Consider the following 8213-nt stretch of genomic DNA (forward strand, 5'->3'; position numbering starts at 1 on the left):
TTAATACTAATACAGTGATGGCCTAAATTCTGGCCCTGAGTACACAAGCTAACAAAAAAAATGAAATCAAAGAGCTCCAGTTCAATAAAAAGAAGCAAGTACAACAGCAGAAAAACATGTCTGATTCATCACTGTAGAAGACCACATGAAAACTGAGAAGCTCCTTAAACAGTTTAAGAATTGGCCCATATTCATTAGAAATATGATAGTTCAGCAGTGGAACTAAAGACCAACAGTTGAGCACATCAAGTGTGTCTGACCAACAGCACTGATAGAGTCCAAATCAAAATACTCATAAACCAAAGTGTATAGTAAAGTGTCTAAGAATTTAAATTTCAAATTTTAATTAAGTCCTTGAATTTTATGTATAACAACTATTATTCAAAACTTCTAGAAATGCAGCGTGAAAAAAGAGTAAAGCTTGAATCACCTCTTATTAAGCAGTGTCTCCCCTCACAAGTGGCCTCCTGATACCAAGTTTAGAATGCCTTATCCAAGTCTAATAGGTGAAGTTCAGCTCTACAAAATATCAGTTTAAATTCCATGGACCAGGTGGAGTTTACACAGAATTTAAGAGTCACGTAAGTCTTGCGTCAACTTCCTGCTCAGGAATCAATTTTGCCTTAACATACAAAGCAAACTACAGTGAAAGAAAGGTTATCACATAGTATTTAAAAGAAAATATGGCATTCAGAAAAAAGTAAATATCATCATAATCTCTATAGTATTCACCTCCTCACTAAGCTAAAAATGAATAGGAGAACTGTCAGTTCGGTCAAGAGGAGTCTGTGTAATACACATAAAACAGGTACACAATTACCATTATTTTTATATGAAATCCAAATTTACTGCAGAAAGAAGTTCTAAATACAATCCCAGGTCACATATTTATTTCTTTGTTGTAAACAGAAGAAAAGGAAAACATGAAAAAATATTCTAGAACAACCTTCCTCCCAACATCCCCCCCCAGAGACACCAAGACAGGAGGATCTTCAGGTGCCAGAAATGTTTGTAAGACTTTGGACATTTTTGCATTGTTCAGACTAACAACATGAAATGAAGGCAAAGAATCAACCAGATAATGAGCTACTTTAAATTACATGAAAGTCATTATTGGGTTGACACAAGCAAGTATTTGTATTACATCTATAAAAAGAATATATAAAATTATGGCTTGGATTTATGTAAAGGGGAAGAAATTTAGATTCTATTATACTTGAGCCTGTTTTGCAATGTAACTGTGATAATTACTAAGCGAGTTTCCTGCACCACACTTGATGTAGTATCTGATCTGTTGTTAAAAACGTTGTTTTTAAAAGACTACCAAGCTTGAATTATGTTTTAGCATTGAAATAAAAGCTTAAGATTCAGCACAGAATTTAGAGTCTACTAATAAACTAGACAAACAACACATTCAAAAGTACTTTCAGGAAAAGGAGAGCTGCTGTATCAGTCTGGCACTATATTTAAATCTCCTCCAACGAGCATCTATAGATAATAACTTAATATAATCTAAAGCTAATTTCTGGGACATATGCATATTATAAATATTTTTCTTATTGGTTTTAACATGCAACACCAGTAGCTCTACAGATTTTGATTTTTTATTTAAAATTTCTAGCACATTTGCATTCTTATGTGTGCTATTCTTCATGTTTCCTGCAATTCAGAGGGTTGGTTTGTTTTTAAACTCATTCCAGTGCATTTTAAAGCAAGTTGGTGTGCATTAACATGTACATTTATTCAATATTAAATTATATATTGCAAAATACCTGGCACATTTTTGATTTTTCTCTTCTCATTTTATTTTTATAGATGTCTAGTTTGACTGACACTTTGCACAAGGAATCTACTGAATTCATTCATTGAGTTTTGACTGACAATGTAGGTATGCAACAAACCAGATCAGGGCTTTTCACCAATGCGGGCAAAATTCAACACTGCAATATAGCAATAAGGGACAAAGAGCAGGAGGGGGAATTAGTGGCCAGGACTGCCTCTTGCCCTGCCATACACCTGGTCTTGCTGTTCACCACCATTTCCTGGGGCTACCAAACCATGCCCCCTTGGTTCCTGCAGCTGCATAACCCCACAAAAGATGACAATCCTCTTTTTGGCTTTTGATCCCCTAATTTTGCAGTTATATGGACACCTTACTTGCTCAAAAATTTTCACATAAATTCTCTTTGATTTTACAATTCAATTCATACTCATCACAACCTCAAGACTGAGAAGAACTGGCAAGGAGAGTTCTAGCCAGTATTTTCGGCGTAGGTTTGATTCAATTTGATTCATTCAGAATCTGTTGGAAGCAACAAGTCAGTTCCATGTGTGTGTGTTCTAAAGAGCAGCTCAGAACTGGCACAGAACTCTCCTTCTCCTACGTATTGTGGCAGTGCTTGGATATCCCCCTTTGTCCCACAGCATCAGCAGAGATGCTCCCTGTCAGGAGCACCGAGCTGTTATTGCCCAAACGTTCCCACACTTGACAGGAAAAGGCAATGCTGAAGGTGGTGTTTGTGAGCTGGAGCAATGCTGGAAGGCAGCTGGGCTCATTACTCACTTCTCCATCTGGAAACAGCAGACATTGCTATGAGACCTTACCCCACCAGGGCATCTTAACATGGAGATTATCAATATACTCAGTGTAATTCAGCTCCTCACTTAATTGTCAGCATGCCAAAGCCATATACTGTAATTGTATTAACTGAGTCAAATCAGCTTGTTTGATTAATTGTGATTTCTTCTGGTTTTAGCTAATAGAACTGAGTGAATTAAACACCCCAAGCTTTCAGATTTTTTTCCCTCTCTATAAAAAGCCAAACTGTTTTGAAGCTTAATAAGGTAACAACCACTTAGCAACACACAGACTGTGTTCCCATATGCTGGTCAAAAAAGCTCTTATCCACTATTCAGTGAATCCATAGGAAGCCAGTCTGCAACCACTACTGCACTAGTTCTATGCTGGAATATCAAAATAAAAAGGCACAAAGCTTCATTTTTATATAGGTTATAAATGATGAAAGAATAAAGCCAATTCTCTTAAAAGGATGTATTTTTAAGAGTCTGCCCACAAAATCTGAAGTTCCTTGAAATTATACCTGAGATGAGGATAACCTACTTACCTAAAAATAAAAATTTTCACAGCCAATCACATTTCATAACGCTATACATATATAACATTATGTAGTGAACTGTACAAGCATAACTCAGGATCCTGCCTTAAACATCTACTGGAATTAACAGTCTGAAATAAACACTGTTGTTTCTACAGGGTATTTTAAAATATAGAAACCATTAATCTGTCTGTTTTTTTAACACCCCCCTAGAATTTAAAAGTCGGTATCATCCTGTTTTGTCTTCAGACTTTTTACTCTACAGTTTCTGCTTTCCCCTACCCCGTGATTTGTCAGCAGAATGCTTTATCTCTGTTAAATGACAGACTACATTCCTACAATCAAGAATACTACAGAAAAAGCTTCTCTCAGTCTCTTCTGTACTTTAAATAATGAAGTTTTTCCTTTCAGCTAGTAATCAGAAGCCTCAGGATTGCTGCCAAATGTGTTTCTTGGATACCAGGCAAAGGCTTCCTGTCTTCCATTTAGTTCTTTAGTTCCATTTTCTGAGTTAAACTGAAGGCTCCACAAAATATTTATTCACAGTTTATTAACTTGCAAAAAGGAATAGGTTGTGCCTTCATTAACTCCTACCAATGCAATCAGTAAGAAAACGTAAAATGTTATTTTGACTGTTCCAGTTTAAAATTTAAAACTATTTCATATAAAAATCACCTAAGTAACACAAAAGAGGGCAGGGAGATACAAGCCTCTTCATAACTTTATTTCTTGTTCCCTATGAGATAATCTCTAAACTTCTTAAAGGATTTAGTTTTTCCTCTTGTTTCCTTGGAAGTGAAAGATAGATCAGGAAGAGAAGAATTCACTTAACACACAAAGCTGTGACCTCTACTAAAAGATAAGGTAGGGTGTTACAAGCCTTAGCTGTGTCCATGAGATACTCACGAGAGATGGTTACACTTCACATTAAATGAAACAGAGCAGTAGCTTTGCCTGCCACTCTCCAGGACACAGGACTCACCTAAACCTTCCTGCTACTGCAAGATGTATGGCAAATGTAAGTCATCCTCTGCTTTCAATTTGTCTGCCATTTACAAACCATTTTTCCTTCTTTTCAGCTGTTACCTATAGGTTTCAAAATTTTATTCTCCCTTTTTTTTTGAAAGCATGACCCTATTCTTCTCACTGTTATTTCTGTTCCATGTCAAAGCTGGAAGCACTGGGTTGTATTCAAACTGGTTTCCTGCATAATACAATATAACCAACTGCCAGAGCTGTCTGACCAGGCAATATGGAGCAGATTTTGCTGAAAAGGACAGTTTATTGAATTCACAGAAGTCCCATTATGAGGATTTTTCCGAATTTAATTTACCGTCAGTTTAGTAAATTGCGTTTCTAAGCATCTATTTTCAAGTTACTATGGAAACAAAACCTGATACTTCTGTCACAACTGAAAATTTAAGAGGAGCAATTTTAATGAAAAGTGCTTAGTGTCACAAAGTGAAGTTTTGGAGTTTTTTTAAGCAAGTTTTGAGGCGGGGCACGGTAGGGGCAGGTACGGGACCAGACCCATTTCCCGAGCCAGAGCTCCCTCCAGCGGCGTCCCGGGGGCTCCGGAGCGAGCTCGGGGAGTCCCGGCACACAAGGGCTGCCGTTTCCCCGGGCCCGTTGCCGTTTGCAGAGGAAAAAGCTTTCTTTTAATTAAAGGAAACAAGGGGGACAAAATAGTACCCAGAAGATAAGAAAGTTCATAACTTTAAGGTAACTGAATTCAACTCATGCCAGCTGCATCCCAAACTGTCACAACACACACAATTTTTTTTTGAAGTAATTTAAAACAAAATAACTTTGATTTGGAGAAGTGCCACATTTTAAATACCAGGCTTTTCTCCTTTTTTTTTTTGCCCCAAGATCTGCTGATAAAAATGAGAAAGAAACAAATATGTTCTTTGAACTGCATGCTTCAGCCTTACTCAGAAATGAAGTATGCCCATTTCATCTGGCTTGAGGGGAACTGGTTTCTTTACTGATTGAAATAAGATTTCAAAGTTCAGAAGTTTATCTGAAGATATCCAAGATTAACCACAATAGTTGTTCTTTTCCTAGTGAGCCTGCTTCTCTGATCATGAAGGCAGAACAGGAAGACTTCAGCAAGACAGCACGGCCACCCCATGTTATTTTCAGCACTACATTCCCTCTTCTTCTGACACAACGCTAGGAATACCCACGTTCCTTATCACAGAGCCAGTCTGCCTCTGCTTAACTGCCACATGGCAAATTTCTGAGATGCAGAAAAAAGGCAAATAAGCAGCAAGAGATAGGAGTTTAAGTCCTTTACCACAGGAAGGGAGCTGCTAGCATGTAACACAGCATAAAGCTCACCACCTGATGACTGCAGTTATTTGGTACATGACGTTAAAGAACGGTTCTCAGCTTTAATCAGAGATGGTTGGAAAGCACTCTGGGGAGAGCTCTGGCCTTGAGAAAAGCCTGCCCCTCTCAAGCCTCAGACCTCTGGTAGAGAAGGGGTGTTTTGTCAGTGACTCCCACCTCCAGTGCCACAGGGCTCAGACACAAACAGCCTGGCTGCAGCTACCGCCTGGACACAGCTGAGCTACAGGAAACCGGGCGGGATGTGGGTGGAAACTTGCAGGGGGTAGCAATGGGTATCCACTTGCAAAGACAAACAAAATGGAACTAAGCATTTCTGCAGTTTCTCTTGACATTTTCTTCACAGGGGTCAGATGCCAAATTCCCTTATTCCTTACAGACATGAGATAAGGAAGGGAAAAAAAAGGAAGAAATCTCCAATACTTGGCTGATACACTAAGCTGCGTTTTCAACATAATACAGATTTAAAACATAGGAAAACTGCACATACGAAAAAGTCAGATTCCTTTGGAAATCCCCTTTTTTGGGGACTCCTCCCCTTTCCTGTTTAATTTGTAAATTTTAAACTGGTGACGCTGCAGTTATCTCATGAAAGGAAAAACTAGTGTGCTCTGTTAAAACCACTAACCAAAATCATAATTGGGGCAAACTCTTTAGAACACCACCTTAATACTTCAAATAGTCTTAGATGAGAATGAGGGAAGCCAGCCTTCCCTTCAGGGGAAGTTTGATTACATGATCTTAAATCCCCCAATCGTCTGTGTGAACCCTGTGTCCAAATCATGAGAGCCATCTCTGGGGACTGTAAGTCTGAATATCTGAACAATGACTGTTTCTCACAAACCCTTCCATTATTTTTTTTCAGGCTTTTCCCCACACACACACTTTGAATTACAAAAAATAATAAGTAATTAAATAACACAGGAAGAGATTCTACTTTCTTACCTTTCCCCCTTCCCAAACCTCTCATAAGAAGTCAGAAATGTCATTATTCACGTGAAGGAGTATGATGACAAGTTGAGTTATCTTTCACATTTTTGCAGAGTACAAAGGTAACAGATACATGAATAAACAATTTCTCCTTTTAGTACTAGAGAGGATCTGCAAGACAATTTTAGTATTTTTCTCCACTAAGTCACATATTATTCCTGAAGGCTAAAGTTTGTTGGGAGCTGAAAGGCAGACATGTCATACTTTCACATACTCTGTCCATGTTATTAGTTCAGTGACAGATATAAAACTATTCCCATTTTAACTTGTTATTCAAAAGTGTTTCAAATTGGCAAAGCTTAGATAGACATTGGGTAAGGCTCCAGGCTTGCACTTATGCTGAAATCTACAGTAAAACTGAGATCAACTGAAGCTAAAGTTATGAAGTAACCTTTAGAACCAAAACAAATAATGCAACAGGTACTGGTGCATGGTTAAATAAACTCATAAAAATCTATATATAAGGATAGATATGCCCTTCAGTACACTGTTCTGACACAGCACTTTTGAATTAGTCAAGAAATACTGCTCCAGTTTGTAAAACTGTTTCATTTTGGAAGGCTACAAATGTGACAATCTTATGCATTTATCTAAACACAAAGATCTATCTTATACATAAAACTTTTATCAGTTGAACTTTCTCAAAAACAACACATAACTCTAGACATCAGAGTTTTGGCTACATAAAGGAAGAAAGGAAATGCTTCCTAACCTAAGATGAAATGTTATTCTTTGTTATTTTTTCTGCAGTCTTTGCACTCATGGAAATAACTGTGGTGAAATATTTTGTTTAAACTAATTTATCTGAGACACAATGAAAACTGGAGAGAGCACATGCAATGGAAAATATTGTAAAAATTGTAAAGACTGTAAAAATCTGATATTCAGCAGTTTCTAATAAATTATATTTCCTAAACACCCACTGTAAGTATGTTGATCTAGTAATAATTTGACTCTTGGCTGTAATAGGATTAGTTACAAATATAAGTTCAAAGCATAGAGGAAAGAGTCACAATTCATCAGCAGCTGGAATTCAGTAACAGCTTTCAGGAATGTGTTTATTCTGGTCAAGGACAAGATTCTGTCACAAGCTGGACTAGTTTCGTTTAAGATGGATTATGGGTAGGCTAATGAGCAGGTGTGGTTTCCTCTATAGAATAAGTAAGTTCTTGAGTGAACTTGGTTGATGGTTTCTACAGAATACTTTCATTGCATTTTATATATGCCTCAAAATATCACACACCTTTGCTGCCTCTTTTCCTTTAAAAGGTATGCACTGTTGCAGATGGACACATTCAGTGGCAGCTTATTACCTCAAGAAGCCAGATTACTTTTTTTTTTGCTAAAGCATTCTTAAAATAAGTAGACATTAAACAACTGCTGTTTATCCCTAGTTACCTTCTCCAGGGGTTTCTTTCATCTTGGCTTAAACCTTTGTACAGTCTGTTCAGCACTAACTTGCTACCCCTCTCCACAGTGGTTACCTTCTCACACTACATTTAGAGGGCCTGGTCTACTTGTAACAGCTGCAACATAATTCAGAAAAATTTAAATAGACCTAAAGGTATAATAACAGTATCCTTACATTTATGTGACATAAAAATGTCCCTTTTACTCTCCTTTGAAATGAAACCTTTTGTTGAGAATAGGTGTCCATTTAAAGAACAGACACAACACAAACTAGTAAACGAGAGAACATTTTTTTCCACAGAGAATGTTTGCACCCATTACAGAAAACAGGCCCTAATAGGAGAG

The sequence above is a fragment of the Neopelma chrysocephalum genome, unplaced genomic scaffold, assembly GCF_003984885.1.
Source record: "Neopelma chrysocephalum unplaced genomic scaffold, ASM398488v2 Primary Assembly neopelma1_68, whole genome shotgun sequence".
Taxonomy (NCBI): domain Eukaryota; kingdom Metazoa; phylum Chordata; class Aves; order Passeriformes; family Pipridae; genus Neopelma; species Neopelma chrysocephalum.